The sequence below is a fragment of the Hyla sarda genome, unplaced genomic scaffold (genome assembly GCF_029499605.1).
Source record: "Hyla sarda isolate aHylSar1 unplaced genomic scaffold, aHylSar1.hap1 scaffold_1012, whole genome shotgun sequence".
Classification (NCBI taxonomy): Eukaryota; Metazoa; Chordata; class Amphibia; order Anura; family Hylidae; genus Hyla; species Hyla sarda.
Genome location: NW_026607631.1, coordinates 18,929 through 38,189, shown reverse-complemented (window position 1 = coordinate 38,189; position 19,261 = coordinate 18,929). Strand labels below are relative to the sequence as shown.

The 19,261-nt window shown below is 43.5% G+C and overlaps 2 non-coding genes and 2 pseudogenes across 2 annotated transcripts; all 4 read right to left on the bottom strand.

Moving 5' to 3' along the window:
• Positions 1 to 3,231: 3,231 nt before the first annotated feature.
• LOC130298684 (U2 spliceosomal RNA) lies at positions 3,232 to 3,449 on the bottom strand (annotated as a pseudogene).
• Positions 3,450 to 5,537: 2,088 nt separating this feature from the next.
• Positions 5,538 to 5,728, bottom strand: LOC130298679 (U2 spliceosomal RNA). The gene has a single exon (XR_008850000.1). It is a non-coding gene; the product is annotated as a U2 spliceosomal RNA (small nuclear RNA).
• A 2,089-nt stretch (positions 5,729 to 7,817) lies between these two features.
• LOC130298677 (U2 spliceosomal RNA) lies at positions 7,818 to 8,019 on the bottom strand (annotated as a pseudogene).
• A 7,186-nt stretch (positions 8,020 to 15,205) lies between these two features.
• On the bottom strand, positions 15,206 to 15,392 carry LOC130298675 (U2 spliceosomal RNA). Its single transcript, XR_008849999.1, has one exon. It is a non-coding gene; the product is annotated as a U2 spliceosomal RNA (small nuclear RNA).
• Positions 15,393 to 19,261: the final 3,869 nt, after the last annotated feature.

Below are 19,261 nucleotides of genomic sequence, written 5' to 3'. Positions count from 1 at the left end.
CCTTCCCACTAGAAAAACTTTTAAAAACAAATAAAAGTTCATCTAAGTTAAGATCACGGGATAAAACCTCCTGGTCTAAAACATCTAGCTTAAAATCAAGGGAATTAAGAACATGTTCTAAAAAGGATGGATTAAGATCTTTCTTATTAAAAAGAAGCTGGTAGAAGTTAAAAACTGCATCTAACATGCCTTTTGGAGTGGATTCACCCTCAAGGTTTTGGATGATATCCCTCCTATTCATCACTTTTTTAAAAAAGAAACGGGAACATTTCTCGCCCTCCTCCAGGTGCTGCACATGTGAGTTAAAAATGATTTGTTTCCCTTTCTTTTCTATGGCATGTTTTATTTCAGTTTTAAGGTTTAAAATATCATTTTCTACATCCATACCAGCTTCTTTCAATTTAAAAAGTACATTTAAACGCATGTTAAGAACATAAAACCACTGTTTTTCCATTTTTGCCTTCTTCTTACCTGCTTTGATAAAAAAAAACCTGATTTTAGATTTGGTGCCCTCCCACCAGTGCAGCATAGGCTCGTGGGGTTTTCTTTGTGATTGCCAGCATTGGTAGGTCCGCACAAACTCCTCTTTTATCTCAGGGTCCTCTAGGAGTGTGGTGTTTAATCTCCAGAGGCCCCTTTTTGCTTTTTGCTCCCCCTCTAGCTCCAGGACCACCAAGAAGAGCTTATGATCAGAGAAGATATTCTGCTCGAGCGTGCATTTCAGGGGTTTAAAAGCTCTAGAGGAAAAACTAAAATCGATTCTGGAGCTCACTCTTCCATTGGACCATGTGGCGCCCGGGTCCTCCGGCAAGAGATCCTTCCAGCAATCTTTCAAGTTAAAATCATCAATAAAATTTTTAAGCAGGTAAGAAGTGCGGTCTTTACGATTAATATCCCCACCCTGCCGGTGTTCCCCATCACGTATGCAGTTAAAATCACCTCCCACCAGCAGGGGGGAAGACCCAACACAAAACAGTGGTAAAATTTCAAATAGTTCTGCCCGCTCCTGTTTATCAGGAGGGGCATACACATTTAAAACACGAATTAAAAGTCCATTAAAATATAGATGAATTAAAAGAGCTCTGCCAGGCACAATCTCAGTTACTGTATGAATAGAAAAGGACTGGCCTCGGCAGAGCAGCCCAACACCCACAGAACGACAGTCATTTGCACCGGACCATATGGATGGGCCCAGCTTCCAGTCTTCTTTTAAGTCTTTATAGTCCATTTTACTAGGGATTCCACATTCTTGTAGCAGGCAAAGGTCAAAGTCACATGTCTCTAGATAAGAAAATAAAGCAGCCCTGCGATCAGGGCTCTTTAAGGACCTCACATTGAGTGAGGCAATTTTTACAGGGATAGGCATAGTTTATGGAGAGTCCGTGCTTGGAGAATCAAAGTCAATAATAAGCTGCGTACCGTCATCCCCCGCCTGCGGGGTCATCAGCTCCTTAATGTTCTGAGGGTCGGAGCTTGAGATCGATGATGCCCCGACCCTGAGCTCGCTCTCGTCCGAACTACGGCACGCCGCTTTCCTTTGAATGTCTTCCTCTTCTTCTTCTCTTTGTCTTTTAAATGTCATACTGCTGTCCATATCCTCTGTGTTGCTCTCACTCGATGTAATCTCTGGCCCCCGGCTGATGGATCTGCGTCTTCTTTCATCTTTTGACGACTGGAACTGCTGCACAGGGGCCTGTGAGGCCTCTTTTCCGGAACCTTTGCCGCTACCTTGGGAAGTTTTCATCGCTTGTTCCCCAGCAAGCGTTGCTGAGGACTGTTGCTCCAACTTCCCCATCGATCGACGATGGCCAGTTTTACCCACCGGGTCCACTGCTGGCGGGGCAGCAAACCCTGGTTTGGCGCCACTTGTCTTCTTGGCCCTGTCCTGTATAGGCGGAGTAACAGGACCGGGCTCAGACCTGGCCACCTGGCTCCCCTTCCGGCGGGCTTTCACCGGGGCCTCTTCGTCCGGAGCAGGGCGACCCTGGGCCAAGCCAGTACCTGGCTTATGCTGCAATTTTGGGTCCACCTCTGCCCCCACCGAGGCCCGTCGGCTGCCACCCGCCACAGGTGAGCCCCCTTCAGAAGTTTCGGCGGGCTCTTGAGCCAGGTAGGAAGTCGATCGACGTCTTTCAATTTCCCGGGCAGTAAACTCGATCACCCGCCCGGGCTTCGTGGAATCCCCATGGCCTCCCCCCAGCACTACCACCGGTGGGCCCCCCGATGGAGCACCAGAGGTCTTGGGCCTGGACCCATCAGTACCTGCCTTCTGGGGTTTGGGCATCTTAAAAAAGGACGTCTTTTGTCCTGTCCCCTCTTTGGGTGGGCCCAGCCTTGACCCACCCATCGTAGTTTTTGCTTTATGGGGACAGGAATTAAAATCATGATTTTCCTCTCCGCAGAGGTTACACCTTATCGTATGGCTACATCTTGAGGCTATGTGACCTTCTTGGCCACACCTATTGCAGCGAATCACACGCTCCGCGCCGCAGGTCTCCTGGGTGTGGCCAAACCTCAAGCAATTTCGGCAATACATAGGCATTTGAGGATAGAACAGGAAGCCCCGAACTCTCCCGATGGCAAAATTTGGGGGCGGATGGCAAAGACCCCCAATACCACCGGGATCCTTACGGAGCTTGACCCAGAACTTCCTCTTGCCGTTCCAGAACCGCACGGAGTTCAATATTTTGTTTGCGAATCGCACCTCTTCGCAGTATCGCCGAAGAAAAGTGGCTATATCCTCCGTGGTCACATGAGGGCTGTGCATAGCCACCACCAACGGTATATGTTCCTCACCATAGAGGAACTGGAACGAAAGACCGTCGAGTCGATCGTCCCTCTGGTCCGCACCAGACAAGGTTGCATAGATGTTATCGCAACACGCCGTGGCCGTGAAGGTGACGGTATACAGGCCACGGCTTTCCTGGTCATTTAGACACAGGATGTCCTCCCTATTGAGGCGGAAGTAGTCAAGAAGAATCACCTCCGCAATGAAGCGGAGGTTCTTCAACTGACGATGGCTCTCCGACACCTCTATGCGGATGGTATTTCGCATCGACATTTCCCCAGAGGGGAAAGCCCAGGAGAACGGCATCTTCCACACCCAGGGACTAAGCCCCTTCCCCAATAGCAGCAGGGGCTCGGAATCCCGCTATAAAAGCGGAACCCTTACCCAAGGCAGAGGTCGGGGGTACCCTAGGTGCTTCCGAAGCTACAGGTAACGCTCAACGTACCGAAAATGCCTTCTGAGACACAAGGTCCCAGAGACAGGGGGATCGCAACCCGTTGTCTGTGGACTAAGCCCGCTCCCCAATAGCAGCAAGGGGGTGAAGTCCCTCCGTAAGGAGAGACAATCCCCCAAGGCCGAGAAGCGGGGTACCACAGACACCTTCCGACCAGACCAAATGCAGATACTACACTTGATCTTAGCCAAAAGGCCGAGAAGCGATAACCGTGAAAGGGCGGGCCCAACAAGGTGCCCTTCATGGGCACTATCACTGCTTGCTGTCAGGGAGGCTGCCAGACAATTTTCCATGCACACTCTGGGCTGGGGGGCAGTCAACCACCAGTACAAACAGCAGAACCTAAACCCATACCATTATTGCTAAGCAGCAAGACAGGGGCCCATTGCACTCCCACGGGGCCTTTTTAAATGCAATCCATAACCCGGATTTGCCAGGAACCCTTCTTACTCCTCCTACTTGCATGTGACACTGGGCTTAGGATCTGCATAGGAAACACACACACAAGCACACACCTACCTTTGTTGCCTGCAGATGCCTCCTTGGCTGTCCCCAAACGGTATCAAACCAACACCCACGGGAAGCTGTAAGCATAGAGGACATGCCTGCACCCCATTGGACTTACCTGTGTGGGTTAAACCCGGGTTATTTGACAACCTATGGCGGTGATGGTTCTGCTCAGGCAGAGCAGTGCTGATGCTCCTCATAAAGCTGTCGCTGCTGTGAAGGTTCTAGGTGACATCACAAATCCCTATGGTTACATACACAACAAAGCTGGGTTGTTGTTGTTTACACTCTGCAAGGCCTGTGGAAGTGAGTGACATCATAGCACTGTAGTTCTGAGGGTTCTAGATGGATGCAACAATCTCCTGTTGCTTCTATGAAGGCCATAATAGACGACATCACCAAACAGCTCCATAGTCACATACACAGCAAAGGAGAGATGTTGTTTACACCTAGTGATGTCAGTGGTATTGAGTGACATCACAGCACAGTGCTAAGGCTCCTGGGCCTGGACACAGCAGCGGCTGCAATATCTCAACGGAGAATACGTTTATATATATGTGTGTGTGTGCGCGTATATATATATATATATATATATATATATATATATATATATTTCTCCGCCGAAATCACTTTTAAACCCATTTCCACCTTTTTTTCACTTCTCTTCCTCTTACTTTTTTTTCACGTTTTTTTACGTTTTTCTCCTTTTCGCCTCTTTTCTGGGCGTATTATTCTTCTTTTTCTTCTTTTTTTTCGTCTAATGCATACCCCATCAGTGCAGCAATGCTTATTCAATACCGCCAGCAGATGGAGACACTGGGGGATAATTTTCTAAGGATTTATACTGATTTTTCCTGTCTGAATTTGTCGCACAGAAAGTTGCAGGCCAAATATGTGTGACATTTCTGCGACTTTAGCTTCTAGAGCATTTTTACAACATTATACATAGGTGCTGAATACATAAAAAGCGACTGTTCAGCGACAGACAAGTCGCATCGGCTGAAAGTAGGCCAGAATGTCAGTCCATGTTGGAGCAGGTTTAGATACAGTCTAAAGTATAGATCTCAAAGTCTGTGCACAGAATTTAGCAAGGGCCTCGCACCTTCTGATGCATCAGGTAGGTGCACAATAGCATAGCCTAACCCTCTGTACTTTGGTCTATATTGATGCGGGACATAGACAGCCAGCTGATGACCAATCCATTAGTGCAATGGATGGCTGGAAGCATTTGTCTTTGCCTTTGCAATACCACAGAAGCAATGCATGGTCAATGTACAGCAATGACACACCTGTGTGAACAGCCAGGAGACCCCCCCCCCCCCCCCATGTTATGTTACATAGTTACATAGTTAGTACGGTCGAAAAAAGACATATGTCCATCAAGTTCAACCAGGGAATTAAGGGGTAGGGGTGTGGCGCGATATTGGGGAAGGGATGAGATTTTATATTTCTTCATAAGCATTAATCTTATTTTGTCAATTAGGAACATTCAGCACCCACCCGCTATCAAGGCAGCTGCCTATCATGTCATGCCCTACCTGCACAGGTGTGCTGGCTACTCAAATGATCCAATTAAGGAGGCCATTTAGTCAGCAGCAGCAGAAGTCCTGTGCCTGGACGCTCCAACAGCGGCCAGACACAAGCAGAAGCAGAAGCAGCAGAAGCAGCAGCAGCACCACCTTTTGTTTTTTGGCTGCAGCAGCAGCAAGGCCCACAGGGCTGGCTAGCTGGCTAGCCAGCAAGCAGGTAGCAATGAAAGTAGGAATCTTTCTTTTTAACCCTGTAAGGGGGTGGTGCACTGTACCCGAAGATACTGCCATATCGGGTCAATGCATAGGGCGACGGAAGCAAGCTTCGAAATCGGCCCCCGTTCTCAAAAATCCATTTAATATATGGTCCCCAGATAGGGGACGTATCAGATATTAAACTGATAAGAACAGATACTACACTTGATCTTAGCCAAAAGGCCGAGAAGCGATAACCGTGAAAGGGGCGGGCCCAACAAGGTGCCCTTCATGGGCACTATCACTGCTTGCTGTCAGGGAGGCTGCCAGACAATTTTCCATGCACACTCTGGGCTGGGGGGCAGTCAACCACCAGTACACACAGCAGAACCTAAACCCATACCATTATTGCTAAGCAGCAAGACAGGGGCCCATTGCACTCCCACGGGGCCTTTTTAAATGCAATCCATAACCCGGATTTGCCAGGAACCCTTCTTACTCCTCCTACTTGCATGTGACACTGGGCTTAGGATCTGCATAGGAAACACACACACAAGCACACACCTACCTTTGTTGCCTGCAGATGCCTCCTTGGCTGTCCCCAAACGGTATCAAACCAACACCCACGGGAAGCTGTAAGCATAGAGGACATGCCTGCACCCCATTGGACTTACCTGTGTGGGTTAAACCCGGGTTATTTGACAACCTATGGCGGTGATGGTTCTGCTCAGGCAGAGCAGTGCTGATGCTCCTCATAAAGCTGTCGCTGCTGTGAAGGTTCTAGGTGACATCACAAATCCCTATGGTTACATACACAACAAAGCTGGGTTGTTGTTGTTTACACTCTGCAAGGCCTGTGGAAGTGAGTGACATCATAGCACTGTAGTTCTGAGGGTTCTAGATGGATGCAACAATCTCCTGTTGCTTCTATGAAGGCCATAATAGACGACATCACCAAACAGCTCCATAGTCACATACACAGCAAAGGAGAGATGTTGTTTACACCTAGTGATGTCAGTGGTATTGAGTGACATCACAGCACAGTGCTAAGGCTCCTGGGCCTGGACACAGCAGCGGCTGCAATATCTCAACGGAGAATACGTTTATATATATGTGTGTGTGTGCGCGTATATATATATATATATATATATATATATATATATATATATATATTTCTCCGCCGAAATCACTTTTAAACCCATTTCCACCTTTTTTTCCCTTCTCTTCCTCTTACTTTTTTTTCACGTTTTTTAACGTTTTTCTCCTTTTCGCCTCTTTTCTGGGCGTATTATTCTTCTTTTTCTTCTTTTTTTTCGTCTAATGCATACCCCATCAGTGCAGCAATGCTTATTCAATACCGCCAGCAGATGGAGACACTGGGGGATAATTTTCTAAGGATTTATACTGATTTTTCCTGTCTGAATTTGTCGCACAGAAAGTTGCAGGCCAAATATGTGTGACATTTCTGCGACTTTAGCTTCTAGAGCATTTTTACAACATTATACATAGGTGCTGAATACATAAAAAGCGACTGTTCAGCGACAGACAAGTCGCATCGGCTGAAAGTAGGCCAGAATGTCAGTCCATGTTGGAGCAGGTTTAGATACAGTCTAAAGTATAGATCTCAAAGTCTGTGCACAGAATTTAGCAAGGGCCTCGCACCTTCTGATGCATCAGGTAGGTGCACAATAGCATAGCCTAACCCTCTGTACTTTGGTCTATATTGATGCGGGACATAGACAGCCAGCTGATGACCAATCCATTAGTGCAATGGATGGCTGGAAGCATTTGTCTTTGCCTTTGCAATACCACAGAAGCAATGCATGGTCAATGTACAGCAATGACACACCTGTGTGAACAGCCAGGAGACCCCCCCCCCCCATGTTATGTTACATAGTTACATAGTTAGTACGGTCGAAAAAAGACATATGTCCATCAAGTTCAACCAGGGAATTAAGGGGTAGGGGTGTGGCGCGATATTGGGGAAGGGATGAGATTTTATATTTCTTCATAAGCATTAATCTTATTTTGTCAATTAGGAACATTCAGCACCCACCCGCTATCAAGGCAGCTGCCTATCATGTCATGCCCTACCTGCACAGGTGTGCTGGCTACTCAAATGATCCAATTAAGGAGGCCATTTAGTCAGCAGCAGCAGAAGTCCTGTGCCTGGACGCTCCAACAGCGGCCAGACACAAGCAGAAGCAGAAGCAGCAGAAGCAGCAGCAGCACCACCTTTTGTTTTTTGGCTGCAGCAGCAGCAAGGCCCACAGGGCTGGCTAGCTGGCTAGCCAGCAAGCAGGTAGCAATGAAAGTAGGAATCTTTCTTTTTAACCCTGTAAGGGGGTGGTGCACTGTACCCGAAGATACTGCCATATCGGGTCAATGCATAGGGCGACGGAAGCAAGCTTCGAAATCGGCCCCCGTTCTCAAAAATCCATTTAATATATGGTCCCCAGATAGGGGACGTATCAGATATTAAACTGATAAGAACAGATTTTTTTTTTTTTTTTTTTTTTTTTTTTTTTTCCTCAGTTACAGACTATTGTTTGAACGATCATCAGGTCTCCTACCAGGACTCGTCACTTAAAACAATGTCTGAAAAAACATCATGCGGAAAGACAAAAAAAAGGGAACCGAGGGTCAAGAACTTAAAACCAAAAGGTGAAAGCTGAAGGAAAACAAAAACATTTAAAAAACAAAACATAAACTGGTCAGACTTACAGTTTCCACCATTGGGTATATTTCCAGATCTTTTCAGCATTGTCTTCTCCCATTCTCTTCCTATCTAATAAATATGCAATAAAAAGTCTTCCGAGCAACAACCTCCTACATTCACTTGGAGAAATGGAAACATTTTTAAAAACAAGCAAATTCCTGGAGTCCCATAAAACTTCTTTAAAAACAGAAAAAATTATCCAAGTAACACGTGCATCATTCTTCATGTTAAAGTCCTGACCGATAAAAATTTTCTCAAAAGTAAAATCATTAAAACCCATAAGTGCAATAAAAAATCTTGTTAAAAGCCTAAAAACTTCCTTGGCATAAAAACAGTCCCACCACAAATGTACAATATCTTCTTTACCTCCACAACCCTCTCTTGGACACTGTTCACTCACTCTTATTCCTCTTCCTCTTAAAAACACTCGAGTTGGGAGGCAACCATGGTAAGACATCCATACCACATCTTTTTGTCTATTTGATAAACCAAAGGAATTAAAAAGGCTCCAAATCTTAACTGACTGTGCAATATTACAGAATGGTACTTCATTAAATTTTTCACTCTTTCTCAACTCATATTCTATTTTCTTCTTTTCAGGTTTCCCCAAGGAGCTCAAATTAAACTGATCATTGAAAGACCGAAGAACCACATAAAAGGTAGGTATAATCAGCGCCATTGGTTTCCTCAGATCCCTCTCACACCAGCCCCACTTAGAAAACAACCATCCTGCTAAATATTTACACATATCAGCTGTTTTACTATTGCACTGGATCGTCTTGAAAATTAAAAGAAAATAGTGTAACTTTAAAAACAAATCAATATTTGGAAAGTCATATCCACCATTCTTTACAGTACTCATTACCTTCTCTCTTTTCATTTTTTCCATTTTGGATCCCCAAAAGAAAACAAAAAGTCTTCTTGTTGTCTTCCTCATCCAAAGCTTACCAGGTGGAAAAACCATCGCAGTATATAAAAGTAAAGGTAAAATCACAGTCTTAATAACAAGTACTTTCCCTTTAAGGGATAAACTCCTCAATTTCCAAAAATTCAATTTCTTTTCAATTTTACTGTCCAGCTTGTTGTAAGTCTCTGTCCCTTTAAGATTCTTTTCAAAAATGACCCCTAAAACTTCCACATTCTCCTTTATCTCTACTCCATCCACCAACACATCTTCGCATTTCCCAAAATTCACCAAATGACATTTGCCCCAGTTTACACACATTCCGGCCACACAGCAAAAAATTTGAATATGCAAATTCACTCTATTCAAATCTGCTTTTGAAGTACATGTAAACACAACATCATCCATGTAGCTTAAAACCTTAAGATCACTCCCACCACTGCCAGGTATAAAAACTCCTTTAACACATTTGTCTTTCTGAACATTCTTTAACAAGGCCTCTATTACACAGATGAAAAGGATTGGGGAGAGTGGGCAACCCTGCCGAACCCCTGATAAAATCTTAAAAGCAGGACCAACATGGCCATTCATTAAAACTTGTCCAGTAACACCATTATATAACCCTTTAATAACATGTAATAACTTCATTGGGATCCCCATATGTTTTAGGGCCATAAACATAAATTTGTGTGCGACTTTATCATAGGCCTTCTCGAAATCCACTGACTCGACAAAAAGAGGCACCTTATTAAAATTACAATAATAAATAACATCCCTTAAAATCAATAAATTATCAGTAATTCTTCTCCCGGGTACAGCACATACTTGGTAATTATCTACCATATGGCCAATAATATTCCTAAGCCTGTTTGCAACAATTTTAGCAATAATTTTATAGTCACTGTTTAACAATAAAATTGGTCTCCAATTTTTTATATCACGTTCGTCACCTTTCTTATGTATTAGTGTGATAATTCCCTTCTTCATTGAATCAGCTAAAATCCCAAACTTAAAAACATATTGCACAACCCGAGTAAAAACATCTTTTAAAAGAGGCCAAAATACAACATAAAACTCAGCTGGAAGGCCGTCACTACCAGGGGTTTTACCTTTTGCCATTCCATTCAGCGCCATTCTAATTTCATTTTCACTAACATCTTCCACCAAAAAAACTTTCTCCTCATCTGGAATTTGATCCTCTAAAATGTTACAGTAGTCTTCCATTTCATTAATAGCAGCTTTACTTTCATTACTAAAAAGTGTTTCATAAAATTTACAAACCTCCTCCTCCATCTCCCTACCAACCACCTCACCACTTGAGGTTAAAACCGACTTAAAGACCCCCTTTGGCTTAAAACACTTTTTAAAAAAATATCGACTACATTGTTCATTCTCCTCCAAATGTTGCACCTTAGCCCTGTAAACAATATTCCTTCCTCTTTCCTTCAACCTTGTCTTCATCTCTTCCTTAATTTCACAAATTTCAGCATCCACCTCTAGACCAGCGTTCTTAAACTTAAAGAGAGTCTCCAACTGTGAAACTAAAGTCTCATCTCTCCGCCTCTTCTCCTGTGCTCTCTTAATGCAAACAGACTTAAAATAACCAGCAAAGTTCACTTTAGCCCAATCCCACCAGTCTAAAATATTTTTAAAACAGTCATGTTTAGCAGCACAGGATAAAAATATATTTTTAAAACCTGCCATTACCTCCTCTTCTTCAAGTAAACTCACATTCAACTTCTAGAGTCCCCTACCAAAGGCAATGGACTCTGAGATGCTTATTTCAGCAGATAAAATTTTATGATCTGAGAAAATCGACATCATCTGATTACACCGGGCCACCTTCATCCCTTCAGACACAAAAATATAATCTATTCGGGATTTACAGTGACCACTATCCGATACATATGTATATCTATCATCAGTGTCAATCATCAGTCCAGCATCTATATAGTGTAAGTCTTGTACTAATTGATTTAAAGCATTAGAGGTAATGTCAGTTCGGACTTCAGCAGCACTCTCACGGTCATTAACAGTACGGATACAGTTAAAATCACCAGCCACTATAGTACTTTCCCGACCAGGGATAAAAAACTTCAAGGACTCTAAAAAAACCAACCGCTCTTTCTTCTCTGCTGGGGCATATACGTTAAAAACTCTAATCCTCTGGTCTAAAAACTCAAAGTTTAAAACCATGCAACGGCCTGGTATTAAAATCTGGCAATTTAAAACTTTGATATTGTTATTTTTGATTAAAAAACCAACTCCTTCATTCTTGTTATCCGTACTAGTTGACCAAAAAGATTGTCCCATCCTCCACTCATCAGCATAAGGTGCAGATTTAATTGCACACTCCTGTAAACATATTATATCAGCTCTCACATTCTCCAACACCTCAAAAATAGCAGCTCTTCTTACTTCTGATCCAATACTCCTGACATTAAGGGTTGTTAAGATAAGAGTCATAATAACTAAAATGAATAAAATCAAAACTTTAATATCCATCATAGTTAAAAATTACTGCTCTGACTCTCAACTTTCCTTAAAACATTTTCATAACAATCAGGCGACCCTGGATCAGAGTCCCTGTCCATTTCAACTCCTCTTCCAACCACTGGGTCCTCTTGATCCCCAGTCCAACTTCCTTTTTTACTTCTTTTACTTTCCACCCCCACCTCATCCTCCTCATCACTGCTGACAAATCTCTGAGCAGGTGTAAGGGACTTCTCAGGTGACTGCACATTTTCTTGGAATTCCATTCCCTCCTCCTCCCCCACAACAGGGTCTGGACATTCCACATCACCACTCATGCTTCCACAAGGAAAAACATCTCCATACACAGTTTCAATCTTCTTGACCTCCACCCCCTTTGCACATGTTATTTCACTTGTGGAGACCACTTTCTTATACTCCTGTTCAACCACCACACTTGTCTCCACAAAAGCCTCTTTAATCACATCCACCTGAGCAACAACATTTTTAACAATCGTACCACCTGCGCTCCTCCCGACTTCACATTCCCCCTCCACATTAGATTTTTCACCTCCATCCACACCTCCATCCACACCTGTGGCTTCTGAAAAAGACCTCCTTCCCATTCCCTGTTCATTGCTCTGTCCACCTTTACTTCCAGCCGCATCAGCATAACTCCTTCTCTTGTACCATAAGTGACATCCTCTTGCCAAATGGGAATTACTCCCACAAATATCACAAGTCTTTTCCTCAACGCAAAAACTTGTTTCATGCCCAGTCTTGCCACAGTTCCTACAAACAACACCCTTCACAGGACATGCGTCCTGCACGTGGCCATATGCTTGACATTTGCGGCAAAACTGAAGCTGCCCCTCATAAAAACAAAAACCACGCTCTCCTCCAATGGAAAAAACTTGAGGAATACTCTTAATTCCCTCCTCCATAGACTCATCCTTCTTGAACTTCACAACATATTTCCTTTTACAGTTAAAAAAACCATGTCTGTTCTTTAGTTTTCCAAAAAACTTCACTTCTTCACAATAACGATAAAGAAAATTTGTTAACATTGAGTCTGTAACTTTGGGATTGTACATATGTACGATGACCACTTTCTCTGTACTCAGAAACAAAGGCTCTACTTTAACTTTCCTCATAATATCCGGCTCATTCTTTCTCTTCATTCCTTCCAGGTCCTTGTAGACCCTCTGACAAATCTCGGAATTAACAAATGTAACATCATAAATACCCTGTCTAGGGAAATCTTGCATTGCAAATACATCTGTTACCTTTAGGTACTGGAGCCTGCGTAGAATCTCCAGCACAATCTGGTCCAGGCCAACCGTTCCCCGATGTTCCGTTGGGACGAAAATCCTGACCGTGTCTTCCATTCCGCGAATCCTCTCTCCTCCACTCATTTTTGCAGGCGATGAAACCCACTATCGCAACTCCGAAATAACCCAGGGCCCCCCGCAAAGAGGGCCCCGATCACCACCCCCTTCAACTCCTAACCCGCCCGGTAAACCGCACGGGATCGAAGCCAAAAGGCCGAGAAGCGATAACCGTGAAAGGGGCGGGCCCAACAAGGTGCCCTTCATGGGCACTATCACTGCTTGCTGTCAGGGAGGCTGCCAGACAATTTTCCATGCACACTCTGGGCTGGGGGGCAGTCAACCACCAGTACACACAGCAGAACCTAAACCCATACCATTATTGCTAAGCAGCAAGACAGGGGCCCATTGCACTCCCACGGGGCCTTTTTAAATGCAATCCATAACCCGGATTTGCCAGGAACCCTTCTTACTCCTCCTACTTGCATGTGACACTGGGCTTAGGATCTGCATAGGAAACACACACACAAGCACACACCTACCTTTGTTGCCTGCAGATGCCTCCTTGGCTGTCCCCAAACGGTATCAAACCAACACCCACGGGAAGCTGTAAGCATAGAGGACATGCCTGCACCCCATTGGACTTACCTGTGTGGGTTAAACCCGGGTTATTTGACAACCTATGGCGGTGATGGTTCTGCTCAGGCAGAGCAGTGCTGATGCTCCTCATAAAGCTGTCGCTGCTGTGAAGGTTCTAGGTGACATCACAAATCCCTATGGTTACATACACAACAAAGCTGGGTTGTTGTTGTTTACACTCTGCAAGGCCTGTGGAAGTGAGTGACATCATAGCACTGTAGTTCTGAGGGTTCTAGATGGATGCAACAATCTCCTGTTGCTTCTATGAAGGCCATAATAGACGACATCACCAAACAGCTCCATAGTCACATACACAGCAAAGGAGAGATGTTGTTTACACCTAGTGATGTCAGTGGTATTGAGTGACATCACAGCACAGTGCTAAGGCTCCTGGGCCTGGACACAGCAGCGGCTGCAATATCTCAACGGAGAATACGTTTATATATATGTGTGTGTGTGCGCGTATATATATATATATATATATATATATATATATATTTCTCCGCCGAAATCACTTTTAAACCCATTTCCACCTTTTTTTCCCTTCTCTTCCTCTTACTTTTTTTCACGTTTTTTTACGTTTTTCTCCTTTTCGCCTCTTTTCTGGGCGTATTATTCTTCTTTTTCTTCTTTTTTTTCGTCTAATGCATACCCCATCAGTGCAGCAATGCTTATTCAATACCGCCAGCAGATGGAGACACTGGGGGATAATTTTCTAAGGATTTATACTGATTTTTCCTGTCTGAATTTGTCGCACAGAAAGTTGCAGGCCAAATATGTGTGACATTTCTGCGACTTTAGCTTCTAGAGCATTTTTACAACATTATACATAGGTGCTGAATACATAAAAAGCGACTGTTCAGCGACAGACAAGTCGCATCGGCTGAAAGTAGGCCAGAATGTCAGTCCATGTTGGAGCAGGTTTAGATACAGTCTAAAGTATAGATCTCAAAGTCTGTGCACAGAATTTAGCAAGGGCCTCGCACCTTCTGATGCATCAGGTAGGTGCACAATAGCATAGCCTAACCCTCTGTACTTTGGTCTATATTGATGCGGGACATAGACAACCAGCTGATGACCAATCCATTAGTGCAATGGATGGCTGGAAGCATTTGTCTTTGCCTTTGCAATACCACAGAAGCAATGCATGGTCAATGTACAGCAATGACACACCTGTGTGAACAGCCAGGAGACCCCCCCCCCCCCCATGTTATGTTACATAGTTACATAGTTAGTACGGTCGAAAAAAGACATATGTCCATCAAGTTCAACCAGGGAATTAAGGGGTAGGGGTGTGGCGCGATATTGGGGAAGGGATGAGATTTTATATTTCTTCATAAGCATTAATCTTATTTTGTCAATTAGGAACATTCAGCACCCACCCGCTATCAAGGCAGCTGCCTATCATGTCATGCCCTACCTGCACAGGTGTGCTGGCTACTCAAATGATCCAATTAAGGAGGCCATTTAGTCAGCAGCAGCAGAAGTCCTGTGCCTGGACGCTCCAACAGCGGCCAGACACAAGCAGAAGCAGAAGCAGCAGAAGCAGCAGCAGCACCACCTTTTGTTTTTTGGCTGCAGCAGCAGCAAGGCCCACGGGGCTGGCTAGCTGGCTAGCCAGCAAGCAGGTAGCAATGAAAGTAGGAATCTTTCTTTTTAACCCTGTAAGGGGGTGGTGCACTGTACCCGAAGATACTGCCATATCGGGTCAATGCATAGGGCGACGGAAGCAAGCTTCGAAATCAGCCCCCGTTCTCAAAAATCCATTTAATATATGGTCCCCAGATAGGGGACGTATCAGATATTAAACTGATAAGAACAGATTTTTTTTTTTTTTTTTTTTTTTTTATAAACCTTCAGGTTTAGACTAAACACCACTTAGATAACGCGTCATTTTTGACTCATGGTAAAGTCTAACTCATCATTAGGTCATTCTTTATTTGTTCAAAGCAAATTCAAAACAAATTCAAATACCATCACCATTACACCCTTACAACATGTCTCCACTTCAAAAATTTCCATATCCCCTCTGCATCTATTTCACCTAATTTCTTTTTATCACGTAAATAAACGGTGTACAACCTATCCAGAATCATTCTTAAACTTCCTTCCACAGTCACATCTTTTCTCTTAAACACATATAAATTTCTAACATCCCACAAGACTTCCTTCACAATCGCCAACAACACAAACAACACCCTTTCATTCTTTCTTCCAATCATACTAAGACCAAACATCACAACCTCATATGAGAACCTATTTATCCCAGTCAACTCCTTACACAACGGACCTATCCCTCTCCATACATTCTGAGCCATGTCACAATTCCAAATCACATGCATCACACTTTCAACCCCACTACAATCTTCCCTCGGACATATTTCACTCCTTCCAATACCTCTATTCCTTTGGAACTCTCTTACTGGTAGGGCTCCATGCAAACACTGCCATCCTATCTCTCTCTGTCTATTTGATATTCCATCTGTCATTAAACTCTTCCACACCTTAGACACATCCTGGCCTCTTACCATATTAATCGGACACTCCACCTCACTTGCGGCGACATACCCAAACACATTCTTCTTACTTTCAAACAACTCCTTTCTCACACCAATCAACCTATAACTCTCCAAAAACTTTTCCACATACAAATACCAACTCGGGCACACAAACGCATAAGGCACTCTCAAATCTCTCTCCAGCCAACCTAATTTGCATAACACACGCCCACCTAAATATCTCAACATACATGCAAAATTCTTTTCTCCTCTCATCATCCTTCTAACCGCAAACACCACATTCACCCCCAAATACACATCTAGATTTGGAAATCCCATTCCACCCTTACTACCATCCTTCATCACAACTTCTCTCCTCACTCTTTCCACTTTTGTACCCCAAAAAAACACAAACAAAATTCTTTTTAACTTCCTTAAAACCATATAACTTGGCGGAAACACTATTGCCACATACAATAAAATAGGCAATATTACACTTTTCACAACCAGCACTTTCCCAACCATAGACAAATCTCTCAACCTCCAAAGACTCAATTTTTTGGACACTCTCTTCTCTACATCATCCCAACTTTCTCTCCCATCCAATCTTTCATCCATTTTAACACCTAAAACCTGAATACCACCTTCAATATTCTTCATACCCACATCCTCACTTCCTTGCATACTACCAAAACATTTATACTCACTTTTGTCCCAATTCACCTTAAACCCAGACGCTCCACAAAACAATCCAACTAGTAACTTTGCCCTTCTCATAACAGCCACAGACTCTCCCAAAATACACACATCATCCATGTAGGCCAAAACTTTGACTTCTCTCCCACCACTCCCTGGAATTTTTAACCCTCTAACACACTTATCCCGCCGCAACATCTCTAATAATGGCTCCATAGCACATATAAAAGCCATAGGGGACAACGGACAACCCTGCCTTACACCAGAACATACTTTCACCTTCTCAGACATCCAACCATTTATCAAAACCTTACTATATACTCCATCATACAGCATCCTTACAACATTAACAAAATCACCCGGGAATCCCATTCTCACTAATACTCTAAACAAAAACCTATGTGACAGACGATCAAACGCCTTTTCAAAATCTATCGACATCACTCTAACCTCCTGTTTCCTACTCATACTATCCCATAACAAATCTCTCAACAAACACAAATTTTCATTTATTCTTCTCCCAGGCACTCCACACACTTGTTCTTCTTCAATCACCTGCTCAACCACATCTCTCATCCTATTTGTAATTATTTTAGCAAACACCTTATAATCTACATTCAACAAAGTTATCGGCCTCCAATTCCTCACATCATTCACATCACCTTTCTTATAAATCAACACAACCACTCCACTCTTCATACTTTCCACCATTCTCTCATTCCTCCACATATACCTATACACTTCCACCAAATCATCCTTCACAACATCCCAAATCCAAGCATAAAATTCAACAGGTAACCCATCCTCTCCAGGCGTTTTATTTCTTGACATACTATCCGCAGTCCTCTTCACTTCCTCCTCTCCAATCTCTCTCATCAGAGTCCCATATTCACTACCATCCACCCTCTTATCAAGCACTCTCAACACTTCATCCTGCAAGTCCTCTTCACAATCTTTTACCGCATACAACTCTTCATAAAAATTTTTAACCACTCCCAACACAGCTTTACCTTTAACCAGACAGCCATCATCATCATACACTCTTACCATATCCTCTCTCTTCCCAATAACTTTTTTAAAGAAATATCTCGAACATTTCTCATCTTTCTCTAACTTATCAAGTTTTGCTTGATACATCAACTCTTTACCTTTCTCATTCAACCAATTTTTTAGATCACTCTTCACAACCTCAATCTGCTCACCCACACTCCAGCCATACTTCTTTAACTTATTGAGAAACACCAATCTTTTATTCAACCATTCATACTTCTTCTTCCTCCCAGCATTCCGCTTATATCCCTCTCTTTTAAAGAAAACTTTTGTTTGACCCTTAACCCATTCCCACCAACACAATATATCAGGAAAATCATTCTTTTTCTTACACCAACCCCTATACTTATTAACATATCTATCATACACTCCTTCCACTTCCAACAATTTAACATTTAATTTCCATACACCCCTCCCACTCACACAATCTGCATCCAATACTAACTCACAACACACATACTCATGATCTGAATATCCTACTTTTTCTTGCATATAATTCTTACATAACACACCCTTAGACACAAAACACATATCAAGTCTGGAACTATGACTTCCACTATCAGAATAATATGTATCTAACAAAGGACACACTCCACACGCTTCAGCCACATCCTTTAACTTAAAGTCACACACCATACTTTTAAGAATATTCCCAGATACATCCACATTCCCCTCAATTTCACAATTGAAATCCCCCACCCACACCAAAGGTATTTTACCCGGCAGAAACCTCTTAATTACCTCCAACAACCCCACCCGCTCCTCCCTCCTTACCGGCGCATACACATTTATCAACCTAAATTTAACCCCCTGCACCTTAACCTCCACCATGATACACCTCCCCTCCTCTATTACCACATAACTACAAACTTCAAACTTAAAGCTCTTAAAAAGCACCCCTACCCCATCATTCCTATTATGCCCAGACACCGACCAAACAGCAGGACCATAAGCCCATTCTCCCTTCCCCGGAATATCATTTAGCCCACATTCCTGCAAACAAATAATGTCCGCTTTTTTCCCTGCCAAGTCCTCCAAAATTACTGTCCTTCTTACTTTACTTCTAAAGACTCTAACGTTTATAGAACCGACTAAAAAAGACATACCACCATCTTAACAACCCTAAGGAAGAATTTGACAGAAAAGAAGAAAGTTATTTAAGTAGCTTTCCTCAGCGGTGTGGGAGAAGCTTCTCCCGCAGAGCACGCATCCATGTCGCTCTCAGATAGCGGTTGATACCGATTGTCCGTAGCCACCAGCGTCGACTCCATCTGTCCACCAGAAAGCTTCCTGGCCGTCTTCTTGGGGGGACGAAAAAGATCAAAGTCATCCTCTCTCTCTCTATGTCTCTCCTCACGGTCTTCACCCTCAGAAGAAGACCACTCTTCAATTTGCGGCGACTCCTCAGCCGGGGGACTGGGAGCATCCTCAATCTCCCCTTCTTCCACTTGCACCGCCATTTGCTCCTCCTCCACCACCACT